This window comes from Rana temporaria, chromosome 10 (assembly GCF_905171775.1).
Source record: "Rana temporaria chromosome 10, aRanTem1.1, whole genome shotgun sequence".
Lineage (NCBI taxonomy): Eukaryota > Metazoa > Chordata > Amphibia > Anura > Ranidae > Rana > Rana temporaria.
Window position 1 is genome coordinate 95878306 of NC_053498.1, and position 14908 is coordinate 95893213.

At 43.1% G+C, this 14908-nt stretch overlaps 1 pseudogene; it reads left to right on the forward strand.

Moving 5' to 3' along the window:
- The window catches only part of LOC120915345, a 55071-nt pseudogene that overhangs the window by 12106 nt on the left and 28057 nt on the right, over positions 1-14908 (forward strand).

Here is a 14908-nt window from a genome sequence, read left to right on the forward strand (position 1 = left end):
ATACAGTACTGTAATCTATAAGATTACAGTATACTGTATGTAATGTGTTTGTTTACTTTTTTGAATTTGGCGCCGTTCTCCGCCCCCGTGCGTCGTAACGTCACAGGGAACGGAGATCGGCGGCACACGGGGACACTGTGAATCGAGCGAGGACCCGGTCGCTCACACAGCGGGGATGCATCACAGGATCCAGGGACAAGGTAAGTAACTTTGTCTGTGGATGCTGCGAGGTAAGCCACACCGCTGCACGCTCTGCACATCTACCCCGAGCGTGACTCGGGGATACCGATCCTAGCATGGAAAAACCACCCCGAGTCACGCTCGGGGATACCGCTAAGGAGGTTAAGGTGTCCTCAAGAGATTTCATCTTCTGCACTCTCTGTGGGGACAGGATGAGTTTTGAGACTTTCCCTTTGCAACAGTGTCAAGGAGGGTTGCCAACCAATAGTGATCCTTCTCCTTTATGACACATATTCTTGGGTCCTTTTGCAGGCTTTGAAGCATGAGGGAGCCCATGCAAACACATAGGAGGTCACACATAACCCCTACAGCGCCCCCTAATGGTTAACTCCTAAACTGCAATTGTCATTTTCACAGTAAACAATGCATTTTTATAGCATTTTTTGCTGTGAAAATGACAATGGTCCCAAAAATGTGTCAAAATTGTCCGATGTGTCCGCCATAATGTCGCAGTCACAAAAAAAATGCTGATCGCCGCCATTAGTAGTAAAAAAAAAATATTAATAAAAATGCCATAAAACTATCCCCTATTTTGTAAACGCTATACATTTTGCGCAAACCAATCGTTAAACGCTTATTGCGATTTTTTTTACCAAAAATATGTAGAAAAACACGTATCGGCCTTAACTGAGAATTTTTTTTTATATCTTTTTTGGGGGTATCTATTATAGCAAAAAGTAAAAAATATTGGTTTTTTTTTTCAAAATTGTCGCTCTATTTTTGTTTATAGCGCAAAAAATAAAAACCACAGAGGTGATCAAATACCACTAAAAGAAAGCTCTATTTGTGGGAAAAAAAGGACGCCAATTTTGTTTGGGAGCCACATAGCACGACTGCGCAATTGTCAGTTAAAGCGACGCAGTGCCGAATCGCAAAAACTGGCCAGGTCCTTTACCTGCATAAAGGTCTGGGTCTTAAGTGGTTAATAGCCCCTTGAACGCTTAGGGGGTAAGTCTGGTTCATAGGACAATTCACCAGAGAAGGGCATGGAAACGGAGGAGGAGGGGGTAGAGCTGACAAATCTGGCATCATCACCACTAGCTGTATGGAGACATGGGGGCACAACAAGCTGCAGCACTGAGCCCTATCCTGCATCCTTCCAAGTTTCAAGTAGAGTTACCCAGTGTGCTGTGAATGAAATATATCGTCCCTGACCATGCTTGCTGGACCACGTGTGAGCAGTAACATTAACTTTGTGGCTGACTGCCTTGCCCATCGATGCCACATCATTGCCTTCCACATGATGGTACAGAGCTGAAATATACTGCATTAATCGATGTACTGCGTTAAAGTGCACGTAATGCACTGAAATATACAGCGTTAAACTTGCAGTAATGCAATTAAATATACTGTGTTAAACTACACTCACACTACTTGAAATATCCCTACATTCACACTAATGTAAAGATGAATGGTCGCACTACACTCACACTGACTGAACTATCCATATATTCACACTAATGTAAAGATGAAAGGTCGCACTACACTCACACTGAACTATCCCTAGATTCACACTAAACTGATATTCTACACTGGCAATAGAATCAGAATAGCACACCGTCTAATAGCACTGACCAGAGCCCTGTTCTATGTCTCTCCACACCGATATCACACTGAAAATGGCCGCTATTGAAAGATTACTTTTATAGTGTGGGGTGGGACTAACAGCAATGAGCCATGACTGGATAGAGTCATCATGACAGCATCCAATCATGGCTCTGACAGTGCTCTGTGCCCTGATTGGGCAAAGCTTTCATTTCTTCAGCCAAGCGGGGCTTTTAATGCACTGTGCTGCGGCGCAGTGCATTGTGATTGTTCGGCGGGCCGAACAAACGGTCGAACACCCTGATAATTCTGTTGTTCGGGCTGAACCGTTTTCCCATCCCTACTGACTAGTATATCAATGTTTCTCTTCTCCATCACTCAGCCAAGGTGCCCTCAAGAAAGTTATAATGGTGCCCAAGGAAAAACTGTGGCTTTGTGTAACTAAAAGTCAGCTTTATCCACACGCCAATTTTTGGAACATTTTTTAGGCATTTTGCCAAGGCACCCCTGGATAAATCTTAAGGCACCCTGGTTGAAAAAGACTAAAGGATACATTCAATTGTGTATTATTTATTAATTTGCATTGTTATCTTAAAGGGAGATGTGCATATATTTTGTATAATTTGAATTTGGGTCCTGTGTTCAGACTTAATTAGGTGCTGCACCCGCCATATTTTACCGAGTTGTAATATATTATCTGTATGGTTTCTATTTTGCCCATTCAGACATATCGCGGCATTGCACTACAATTTGATGTTTAACATGTTATTTGACCATCCATAACCACTAAGGGCCTATCTGAATTGATGGATGCACATAAAGCATGATGCATGTGCTTTTATGAGCTTCTTTACCCCCCCCCCCCCCCCCAAAAAAAACCTTGTAAAACATACTGTATATCATTATGCACTATTAACAATGTGCATGGGTGTGAATGTGGTCTAAGGCACAACCATTTTCCAATACTACTTAGCAGGTAGTCCAGCCTGAAAATGTAAGAAAGCCACCACCCTGTGCATACATAGTTGCCCAACAGAAAAAAACGATTTACTTTATAAACACACATTGATAAGATTACTTTCACATGTACTTCCCCTTAACCTCAGGTGTGACATTTGTGGTCAGCTTTCCTGTGCATTTGTGCAGTATAATGTACATTTTAAAAGGTTCTGCTTGCTAAATCTACTCGTGCGGCTGTCGTCAGTTCATCAATAATAAGCTTAGCTCTCTGTCTTAATCCGCTGTGTCTGCTGGGTAAGTTCTGCGACAGTAGATAAATATTGGCACTATATTAGATGGGGGAACAGCTGGGTGCATAAATTGGCTGCTCCTAGAGGAAATCAATACACTGTTCAGTGTTTTCCACATTAATTGAATCCAGAAGACAATTATGACATCTAATTAATGGTGAAATCAGATCTAATGGCTTTAGCTAATGGCTCAGCCATGACAGTTTATATCAAGTTAATTCCAAACATGTTTAACAATATATGAACGTTAAATAACTATTAGTATACAATGTAACTTCCTATGTCATGTATAGCTAGGTGCTTGGCTAGAGAAGAAACCACTATAAAGAGCTGGCCCTACACAGGGCTGGACTGGGACAAAAATTTGGCCCTGGACTTCATCCGGACTGGCCCAATTTGACAGGTCTCTCCCATGGGGGCCGGACAACTCCCGCACCCCCCCCCCCGGTCACCAAAGCCCCCTCTTCCCCTTCACTAGCCACTAGCCGTTCTACTTTATTAGCGTAGAATGGCTGGTACTGGCACTCTTATAGGCAGTACCAGTGGGGAAGCTAGACAATATTTCACCCGGGGCAAAGAATCAGTTTGGTGCCCCCCCCTTTTGGGACAAGATTAGGCAGAAGTGAGAAACTCCCAGGCTATAGCTGTTGAGTCAGCTGTCTGTCCCCTCCCCCATGCTCCTATGTCGTCCCCCCTGCTCTTCTGGTCCTCCCCCTGCTTATTTGTTCCCCCCAGGTGAGCGCTGTGGGCAGGGAGAGGAGGTGAGCGCTGTGGGAATGGAGAGACAGAGGGCGGCAGTCCGCTGTCACTGAAGCCGGCCAACTGAGCCATCGGCCCACCGGGAAACTCCCTGTAGTCCCAATGGCCAGTCCATCCCTGGCCCTACAGCTGCTTTGTGTGCCTATAGAAGACTTTTATGCCGGCTTTCAGTGCCATTCAGCATTCATTCAGCAGAGGGAGCTGGTGGGCATGAAGAACATGAGAGACTTTATGTAGGCCGCACTAAACCTTGGGAAATGTAGTCTGGGAAGAGGATCTTGCATAAGAGCAGATGGAGAGCTTGACTGAAACTCCCAGATATACACTCTTAACAGTAGGGGAAAGGAGCAGTTTGTTCTCCAGGGCTTAGAGGGGGTGTGCATATCCCTGAGTGCACACTAACCTACTACAAGCCTGTGGCCTGATATAAAAATGTGTTAAGCTGTGTGCTGAGGACCTGAGTCACTCCAGGGAGATTCAGAAGTGAGCAGCGGGATCAAAGTGGTTATATCGCTGGGACTGATGAGATGGCATTGCCGCCATTGATGTTTCGCTGATAGCAGAGACTGAGTACCTAGGAACTGGCCATCTAAGTAGCAGCTTTATTCACTGCATGCAGACTTTGTTGGGACCGCATTTACGCGCACCACCAAAAAGATTGGGCCCCAATATTAGCCGGCTGAACAACTAGTGCTATGGACTGCTCACCCAGATAGCTGCTTCACAAGAACTTTGTCCATAGTAAGAGGTATCTCTTTATGGAGCCCTATATGTCATCATAGCCATTCATATAAACTGCACTAGAAAGTGGTTATACCCTACTGGTTGCAGAGGAGTTATAGTAATATTGATCACTATTTCTTTTACTATTTACCAATGCTATTGTTTATTGCTGATTTTGTAGGTTACTAGGTTTACTTTAATCTAGCGGTACGGAGCGTTACCCAAGCTTCTGCAACATATAACATAGCGATTACATTGTCTAGTGAGCTGTGATTTAAGTTATTCTCTGTTTGCTCATTTATGCATATACTTCAAATTACATAGTTAGATCCCTTTCACACTGAGGCGGGGGCAGCGTCAGTGGTAAAGTTTTAGCTGCGCTTTACTGTCGTTTTTTCGGAGGTATTCGGCCACTAGCGGCGCTTTGACGGTGGTTCAGCCGCGCCACCCATTCATTTCATTGGGCAGGAGTGGTGTACACACCGCTCCTTCACAGCTCCAAATAGACTGCAGGGGGGAGTTTTACAGGCGCTATTTTTAGCCCAAAAGCGCCTGAAAAATGCCCCAGTGTGAAAGGGGTCTTAATCAGGTTGAAAAAAGAGACAAGTCCATCTAGTTCAACCATAAAAATAAATAAAAAATAATATCAAACAATCTCATATACCCAATCCTATACCCACAGTTGATCCAGAGGAAGGCAAAAAGCCCCAGCAAAGCTTAAACCAATTTGCTACAGCAGGTGAAAAAAATTCTTCCTGATCCCCCAATCGGATTTTCCCTGGATCAACTTTACCTATAAATGTTAGTACCCAGTTATATTGTGTGCACTTAGGAAAGAATCCAGGCCTTTCTTAACCCTCCTGGCGGTAACCCCGAGCGTGACTCGGGGTTGATTTTTTTCGACCAAAATCGGTAACCCCGAGTCACGTTCGGGGTAGCTGTGCAGAGCCTGCAGCGTGCGCTGGCTTACCTTCTCCTGGATCCAGCGATGTCACCGCGCTGTGTGAGCGAGCGGGACCTCACTCGATTCACACAGTGTCCTCCTGTGCCGTCGAACTCCGTTCCCTGCGACGTTACGACGCACGGGAGCGGAGATCGGCGCCAAATTCAAAAAAGTAAACAAACATTATACACACAGTATACTGTAATCTTATAGATTACAGTACTGTATGTAAAAAAAAAACACCCCCCTTGTCCCTAGTGGTCTGCCCAGTGTCATGCATGTTCTTTTATATAATAAAAACCTTTTTTTCTGCCTGCAAACTGTAGATTGTCCATAGCAACCAAAAGTGTCCCTTTATGTCAAAAATGGTTTTAGATCAGCTAGAAAACAGCGATAATAAATTATAATCACTTGCAGAATTGTGCGATAGCGATTTGTGGGGAAATTCGTCATAAAAAAATAATGACAGCAACAATTCTGCAACTCAGCAAATTTCAGTGATTTTGAGTTGATTACATTATTGAATAATTTTTATTAGAATTATATTATTTGTTATAATTATTTATAATTATTTATTATATTATAATTTATAATTTTGTTTTTAAAAAAATGTCATACCCGGGATGCCTATTAGATTCTTGTTTTGTCAGATTTAAGTGAGTTATTCCTAAAAAATTATAGACCTACAGTATAAAACGCCAAATTTCCTTGCAAATAATGGTACCGCTTTCAGCATGTTTTTTTCTGAAAGAATCATACCGCCAGGGAGGTTAAAGCAATCTACTGAGCTGGCCAGAACGACCTCTGCAGGGAGTCTTTTCCACATTTTCACAGATCTCACTTTGAAGAAACCTTTCCGTATTTGAAGATGAAATCTCTTTTCCTCTAGACATAAAGGGCTAGATTCACAGAGAGATACGACGGTGTATCTCCTGATACGCCGTCGTATCTCTCACTTAGGCCGGTCGTATCTATGCGCCTGATTCATAGAATCAGTTACACATAGATATGCCTAAGATCCGACAGGTGTAACTGTGTTACACCGTCGGATCTTAACTGCAATTTAAAAATGGCCGCGGGGGGCGTTCTCGCTGATTTACATTGAGAAATATGTAAATCAGCGAGATACGGCAATTCACGAACGTACGCGGACCCGACGCAGTGTTGTTACGACGTTTCCCCGGCGTATACTTACCCCTGCTTCTATGAGGCGCAGCCAATGTTAAGTATAGCCGTCGTTCCTGCGTCGATTTTGAATTTTTTTACGTCGTTTGCGACGCGTAAGTCGTTCTCGAATACGGATGGACGTCATTTACGTAAGCGTCGAAACCACTGACGTCCTAGCGACGTCAGTGGGAGCAATGCACGCCGGGAAATTTCGCGGACGCGCATGCTCATTTAAATCGGCGCGGGAACGCGCCTGATTTAAATAGTACACTCCCCCTAGCCGCGGAATTTGAATTCCGCCGGGGGGTTTACGATCCGCCGCCGCAAGTTTGGAGGTAAGTGTTTTGTGAATTACCCACTGGCCTCTCAAACTTGCGGCAGCGTATCTTAAATCACATAGATCACGCGGATCTAAAGATCCGCTGATCTATGTGAATCTAGCCCAAAGAGTGCCCCCTTGTCCTCAGTGTTGACCGTAAAGTGAATAACTCAACAGCAAGTTCACTATATGGACCCCTTATATATTTGTACATGTTGATCATTTCCCCCCCTAAACTCCTCTTCTCAATAGAGAATAAATTCAGTTCCTCTAATCTTTCCTCATAGCTGAGCTCCTCCATGCCTCTTATCAGTTTGGTTGCCCTTCTCTGCACTTTCTCCAGTTCCCCAATATCCTTTTAAAAAAAACTGGTGCCCAAAACTGAACTGCATATTCCAGATGAGGTCTTACTAATGATTTGTACAGGGGCAAAAGTCCATACCTCTCTTAATACAAGAAAGAACTTTGCTTGCTTTGGAAACCGCAGCTTGGCAATTTAAACCATTTACTTTAAACCATGACAATATATTGAGTTTCTAGCCAATCTGGTGTTTGCTTTCTAAAATAAAACATAGTTCCCTGCAGGATATTTATATTTGTGCTCCCAATAGTACTGCAGTATTCATTTGCTTAACCTGCTGTGTCAAAGGGGCTGATTTTATAAATAGAGTCTAGACAAACGAACAGAGGTTTATTTATTAAAGGAAAATCCACTTTGCACTGCAAGTGAACTTGGAAGTGCAGTCGTAGATCCGAGGGGGACATGCAAGGAAAATAAAAAAACAGCATTTTTCCTTATACATGATTGGATGATAAAATCAGCAGAGCTTCCCCTAATTTCAGATTTTCCCCTCATATTTACAGCGACTGCACTTCCAAGTGCACTTGTAATGCGGAGTGGATTTGCCTTTAGTAAATCAACCCCAATGTACCAAGTGACTCCTGTGAGGGTAAGCACTACACATACAGTACAGTGTTGCCAACCGTCCGTATTTTTACGGACAGTTCGTAAAAACGGGCACTTTTTTCCCCCGTTCGTAAATGTCTGTGGTTGCGGGAATGTGCCAGTAAAAATAGCCGAGATCGGTTTGGCTTGGAACTGCGCATGGAAATTGGAGGCAGGGGGTGATGGTGGCTGCGGTGGCACCGCAGAGGGGGATGGAGGCATGGGGGTGTTAGTGTCAGGGGGTGATTGGAGGCAGGGGGTATTGGTGGCACCGCAGAGGGGGATGGTGGCACCGCAGAGGGTGGGGGATGGAGACAGGGGTTGTTGGTGGCACCGCAGAGAGGGATGGAGGCAGGGGGTTATTGGAGGAAGGGGGCCTAGGGGAGATTGGAGGCAGGGGGAGATTGTAGCACCGCAGAGGGGAGTGAAGGCAGGTGGTGTTGGTGGCAGAGGGGGATGTTTTTTTTACCTTAATATCTACCTTAAATCACATTGCTATTTGCCTAGCGTACTTGTTTGTAGCCTAAATACTGAAATTTGCACCTAAAAATGTAATTTAATAACTTTTGTGAAATGCCAGTAAAAATGTGGCTGTCCGAGTAAATTTCGGGTGTCATGCCAGTAAATTTTAATCTGGTAGGTTGGCAACATTGATACAGTAGTGTGGAAATGTTTTATGGAGGTGTAAAAAAATGCTTTCAGAAATTAAAGTGGTAATAGTTTATTTTTATCAATTAGCAAAATGGAAAGTAAATGAACAAAAGAGAAATCCAAATCAAATCAATATTTGGTGTGACCTCCAAAACAGCATTAATTCTTCTAGGTACACTTGTACTTTGAAGGAACTCGGCAGGTTAGTTGTTCCAAACATCTTTTAGAACTAACCACAGATCTTCTGTGGATGTAGACTGCCTAAAATCTTCTGTCTCTTCGTGTAATCCCAGTCAGGCTCGATTATGTTGGGATCAGGGCTCTGTGGGGGTCAAACCATCACTTCCAGCACTCCTTGTTGTTCTTTACACTGAAGAATGCCGAATAAATCTGGGACCAATCACATGCCTCCCTAATGGTATGGCATGATGGATAAGTATCTGCCTGTATTTTAAAAGAAAGAAAATGATCACAGCCACCACATATAAGAATTGGGTTTATTACTGCTTTAGTGATGAATTTACTTTGTAACCACAAGAATACTAGTGGCGATATGCTGTAAGAATTATACAATTTACAATATTAGAGGAGGCACTCTCATATTTATCTGTTCAATTTGAACTCTAGATGCTAGCACCATTTTTTTCAGAGATGATATCAAGCATCATATCTGCAAAACAACATTATATGTATTATTAATCAATTTCAGGTCCACTGTCAATCTTAGGGATGGGGATTATCGTTAATATCTAATGTACAGACAGCAATAGCGCAAATGATATATGTATTATGTAGGAAGGCAGATACAGTTTAAAAATTGCCTCTGTTTTATGCCACTGCAGGAATGATGATGATCTGCATGATGTACGTCAACAGAAACTGGAGTTACAGGTAAAAACACTAGGTTACCTAATAAATAGCCGTCTTCCATTAGTAGTTTTGTTTACCTGTGACAGTACAAAACCCGACAGACTCGTTGTAGTACTGAAGTTGATTCATTGATCAACTTTAGTACAACCAGCAGGGCCACATTTACATCTCAGAAGCCTGTAGGCAGAGAATTCCTGCAAGTTCAAATTCTCCCCAAACAAAAATGCAAACATTTCCTGTCCTCACAGTCCAAATCCCCCTCCCAGCACATCGTTTTCCCCCCAATCCTCTACAAATCCTCCCTCTTAGCACACATCCTCTCTCCTTCCAAATCCCCACGCCTACCACAAATCCTCTCTCCAAACCCCCACTCCTAGCGTAAATCCCCCCCCCAAATGCCCCCTACTAGTGTAAGTTCCCCCTCCAAATCCCCACTCCTAGCACAATTCCCCACACCTAGTACAAATCCTCTCCCCAAATCCCCACTCCTACCACAAATCCTCTCTCCAAATCCCCACTCCTAGCGTAAATCCCCCCCCCAAATGCCCCCTACTAGTGTAAGTTCCCCCTCCAAATCCCCACTCCTAGCACAATTCCCCACACCTAGTACAAATCCTCTCCCCAAATCCCCACTCCTAGCGTAAATCCCCCCCAAAATGCCCCCTACTAGTGTAAGTTCTATACCCAAATCCCCCCTCCTAGCGTAAATCCTCCCCCAAATGCCACCTCCTAGTGTAAGTTCTCACTCCAAATCCCCCCTCCTAGCACAAATCCTCTACTCTAAAAAACCCTCCTAGCTTTAATCCTTTCTCCAAATCCCCAATCCACAGCGTGCATTAGAAATTGCAGTAAGTTGGAACGAGCCAGACTTATTTCCTGGCCGGAGTATGTCCAGCATCATCTAACCCTTTCCACCCAAGCCTCATTGTCCCTGGCCTGCCCCTTTATTCATTGAATTTTAGTTCTTTCCATCATGGATGCTCTACGTCACATGTGGGCGTTCCATAGAGCAATCTGCATGCAGTTACAGCCTGCCTAGGAATAACCACTCCTCCAGACTAACATGCATTTATCAAACTTTTTTTATATTTAATGTGGTTTAGCGTGGTTTTGAATGTGATATTTAATTGTTAGGCCTCCAGCATGGAATCTTTTGTTTTTGCCATTTTGATATTTGTATAACTGCTCCCAAGAAACAGCCTGCTGCTTGCATCAAGGATAAGGGCTCTCGAGAAGAATACTGAGGCCCCATACACACGACCGAGTTTCTCGGCAGAATTCAGCCAGAAACTCGGTCGGAGCTGGATTCTGCCGAGAAACCCGGTCGTGTGTACACTTTCGGCCGAGGAAGCCGACGAGTTCCTCGTCGAGCCAAATAGAGAACATGTTCTCTATTTCCTCGTTGTTCAATGAGGAAAGTTGGCTCGCCGAGATCCTCGGCAGCTTCACACAGAACTCGACGAGCAAAACGATGAGTTTTGCCCGTCGAGTTCCTCGGGCGTGTGTACGGGGCCTAAGTCAGCAAGCTGTGATGTTTTTAGCACCCTGCCAGTCAGGATCTGCCTTAATTACATAGCGAAGCACAGAGACCTAGGTATTGAGAAAAAAGTAAATGTGGCGCTACCTAAAAATAACTGATACACCTAGTGCTCACAATAATTACTGTAATAATGGCATAAAACAGTAACAATGAAAAAATTATAATAACAAATAACCTGTGCTGCAGAACAATATGTACTGTATAACAAATTCTAAAAATTTCAACACATTTGACTTGAGTGAGTGAAACATGATGAAAAATATAAAAGTGTCCTTTTATATAATAACATAGTCCAGTAAAGGAAATGCAGAATAACAATCCAATCCACAGTGAATAAGAAAAATGTATTATAGGATGTGGGGTAATAGGAAAAAATCTATAGTGCAAATAAATGTCAGTTAATAAAGTGTTGTGGTCACACTCCTTTTTCCATCTAGAGTAATGTGGTTACAATTTTTTTTCACCATGCAGGGTTCAGCCAGTGAGTCCTAGCAGCTCACCTCGAGAAGAGACCACAAGGGTCTAACAGCGCCTTGAATGTATACAATCCTTGCAACAGGTCACACTTTAATCTCTTCTCCTCAGATCACAGACCAAGGGATGAGACTGTAGGGGACAAAGGATATCTCCATAGTGTAGTAGTAAATAAAAACAATTTTATTAAAATATAAATAACTTACATTCAAGTCATCCAGCTCCTCCCAATGCGTTGCGTCAAAGATCACGTGACTTTCTCAAGGGCCCAGGAGAATGAACCGGCCGATACCACCCGACATTTGGCCTGTGTGTACTAGGCTTAAATGAGCTAAGGGAGGTAAATCCCTGAACAGCTGAAAGTTGAATTATTTTCTTGAGAACATCTCAAAGGTGCACTTACTTCATAAGGAATATCTGACATAAATAAATTGGCTAAACAAAATAAATGTACTTATACCATGATGTGCCATATTTTTTTTTATTTCACTTTACTGCTGGATAGCGCAAACTTTTTGAGAAGAAACAGAGAAGAAAGCGCCAGGAGCCACTTATGATCCAATCTAACCCTGATGCCAAACTTAAACCTCGTAGATCCCGAAAGCCTGAAGACCAGGCGGTACTGGTGGAGCCTTGTACTGTTTCCAGCATCTACATGGGTATGACATGCAGATCATATACTGACATACTGTATATAACTGAATATAAATGAAATTAGTATTAAGCAAAAACAATTGCTTTCAATGTTATTTGATAAAGCTATGCAATAAGCTACGGTGATGTACAAAGATGCTTACCATATTAATAACAATTTGAATACTACATGGGTATATATTTCATTAAAAATGATGGATAATGGATAATGTAATTAAATCTCATATATAGCAAAAATTGAAGTCTTTAGTATTGGTGAATACAAATTACCGTACATACAGTATATTATTTAAAATCACAAAAATGTAGAGAGACAAAATGTACATAATCTGATATTCCCTTCAAGAATATGGAAACTGCTTACCTAAATAGGTGGCTGGGTTTACACATATTTCTAAACCAGAGCAAATAACACTCATATGTAATAAATCCCTAAATGTTCTTACATTGCTTTCTCGGTCCAATGATGTTGAAGAAAAATAATAATACATCTGAGGTAATTTATAACTCTAGAAGTCATCAGGTCTCTCTGATATGCAGGACTGATCAATAGGGTGCTGTCAAAGATCCTTATCCATACCTCCCAACTTTTTAAGATGGGAATGAGGGACACCTATCAGCAAAAGTATGCAGGCATAGGACACACCCCATGTCACGCCCCCTTAAAGGAGAATTGTACAAAAAAACAAGATTGGTTAAACCCACAAGTGCTTTTTTACCACTACTATTCCTTTATGTTGGCCTTTGGAATTTACAAATGCAGCAATTTAGAAATCAGATGAAAGGTTTAGAAACAACTTTTTGATAGATAAAAAGTGCATTTTATATACAATTATATATATCAGACCAAAATGAAGGACAAATGAGGAGGAATGAGGGACAGGTGGGAGCTATGTTATATCAGGAAGAATTCTGTTCTAACCAAAGAGAACATGGCACAGCTACTGATAGCTAAAAGATTTAAACACAATGGAGCACCACCTCTTTAGTGTATAATAGGCAGGCTTTTTTTCAGGGGGCACCCAAAAGCACCTTGACCCCATAAACCCCCTACCCATAGACCCCCACAATTATCAGCCAGGGTTGTGGGGAAGAGGCCCTTTTCCCCCATCAATATGAAGACAAGGTGCTTTGGGGTCGCAGGGCAGAGCCCCCATGTGCCAAAGGACGGCACGCCCCCCCCCCATGTTGAAGGCATGTGGCCTGGTATGGTTCAGGAGGGGGGAGCTCGTCCCCTCCCTTTCCTGACCTGCTGGGCTGCATGGTCGGATAAGGGTCTGGTATGGATTTTGGGGGGACCCCAAGTCATTTTTAAAAATAAATTTGATGTGGGGTACCCCCTCCAAATCCATACCAGACCAAAAGGTCTGGTATGATTTTGAGGGGGGCACTCGCAGTTTTTCATAAAAAAAAAGCACTGCAGAAATGTTCAAAAGCAACATGCATAGATGTGAATCGAGCCATCAACACGTTTTTGATGTATTGAAGTCTATAAAACCAAAAACACAACCTGCATGTGAACGTCACCCATAAGAATTCATGCTAAATGGCCAGCAGTGTGTTTCTGCAAAACTGAAAGCGCACTAAAAATGCATAGGTGTGAACCAGGCTTTAAATAAAAGTTTTATTCATGAATTTTATTGTCTCACAAAATAGTAAACTTGATTTTATTTCTATAATATCTGTGATCAGTTTCTATATCTACCTGTGATGTGGAATTTTCTATGCCAGCTCCATTCTTTCCTGAAAGTTTTAAGACAATTAATATTTGTTTCACTACAAACATTGAAAATGAATCGTTATGGTGAGAGAACTCTCTGATCCTAAAAATTCTAATTTCTCAGGTGTATCCAATCCGGCCATATCAGAAGGAACTCCTGCAAGCCCCCGCCTCAGTTCTGCTATCTGCTCAGACAGCTTCTCGCGGACCACCAAGACTGATGTTGAACTAGAAAAGAGGGAAGCAGGCCTCCGTGGAGGTAAATTATCGCACATACCTATATTTTTGCTCCTCTTTTTCTTCCTCTACTTACTGTATGTGCCCGGACCCTAGAGTTCCAGGGTCGACCTTTGATTTGTTCCTGCAATAGGTTCTTGGTATGGTAGTCTTCTTCGAGGCAGTACCATACACCCAGATTCACTTCAGACCACTGCAACATTCTGCCAACATAGGACAGCCTAAACTACCTCATGTAGCTGACCCTCAAGTCCAGACCCATTCTGGTGTGGTGGATTTCCAACCTGGTAATGGAGTTAAGCCCCTTTCACACTGGGGCCAAAGCAGCGGCGCTATTCGGCCGCTAGTGGGGTGGCTTTACCCCCGCTAGCGGCCAAGAAAGACGCATTGCCGGCGGTATAGCCACGGTGTCCCATTGATTTCAATGGGCAGGAGCCCAGTATACACACCGCTCCTTTACCGCTCCAAAGATGCGACTAGCAGGACTTTTTTTACCGTCCTGCTAGCGCACCGCTCCAGTGTGAAAGCCCTCTGGCTTTTACACTGGAGAGACAGCAGCAGCTGTTTAGGTTCGGTTTGCAGGACCTATTTATAGCGCAATAGCGCCTGCAAACCGCTCCAGTGTGAAAGGGGTCTTAGGGGCCTTTCCCCAAAGACATAAAAAGTTTTCTCAATGCCAGAATATGGCTGCCCACCTGCAGAGGAAAGTGATATGTCAGTCTCCCATCCCTATGTATTCCACTCGCTAGTGCTTGCCTCCAGGGCTAAATTGCATCATGGGCCCCTGGGCAAAGTAATGCACTCGGGCCTCTACCAGCTTGCCCTAATTTACACACCTACTTTCAAGAAATAAAGTATAATAGTTGATAG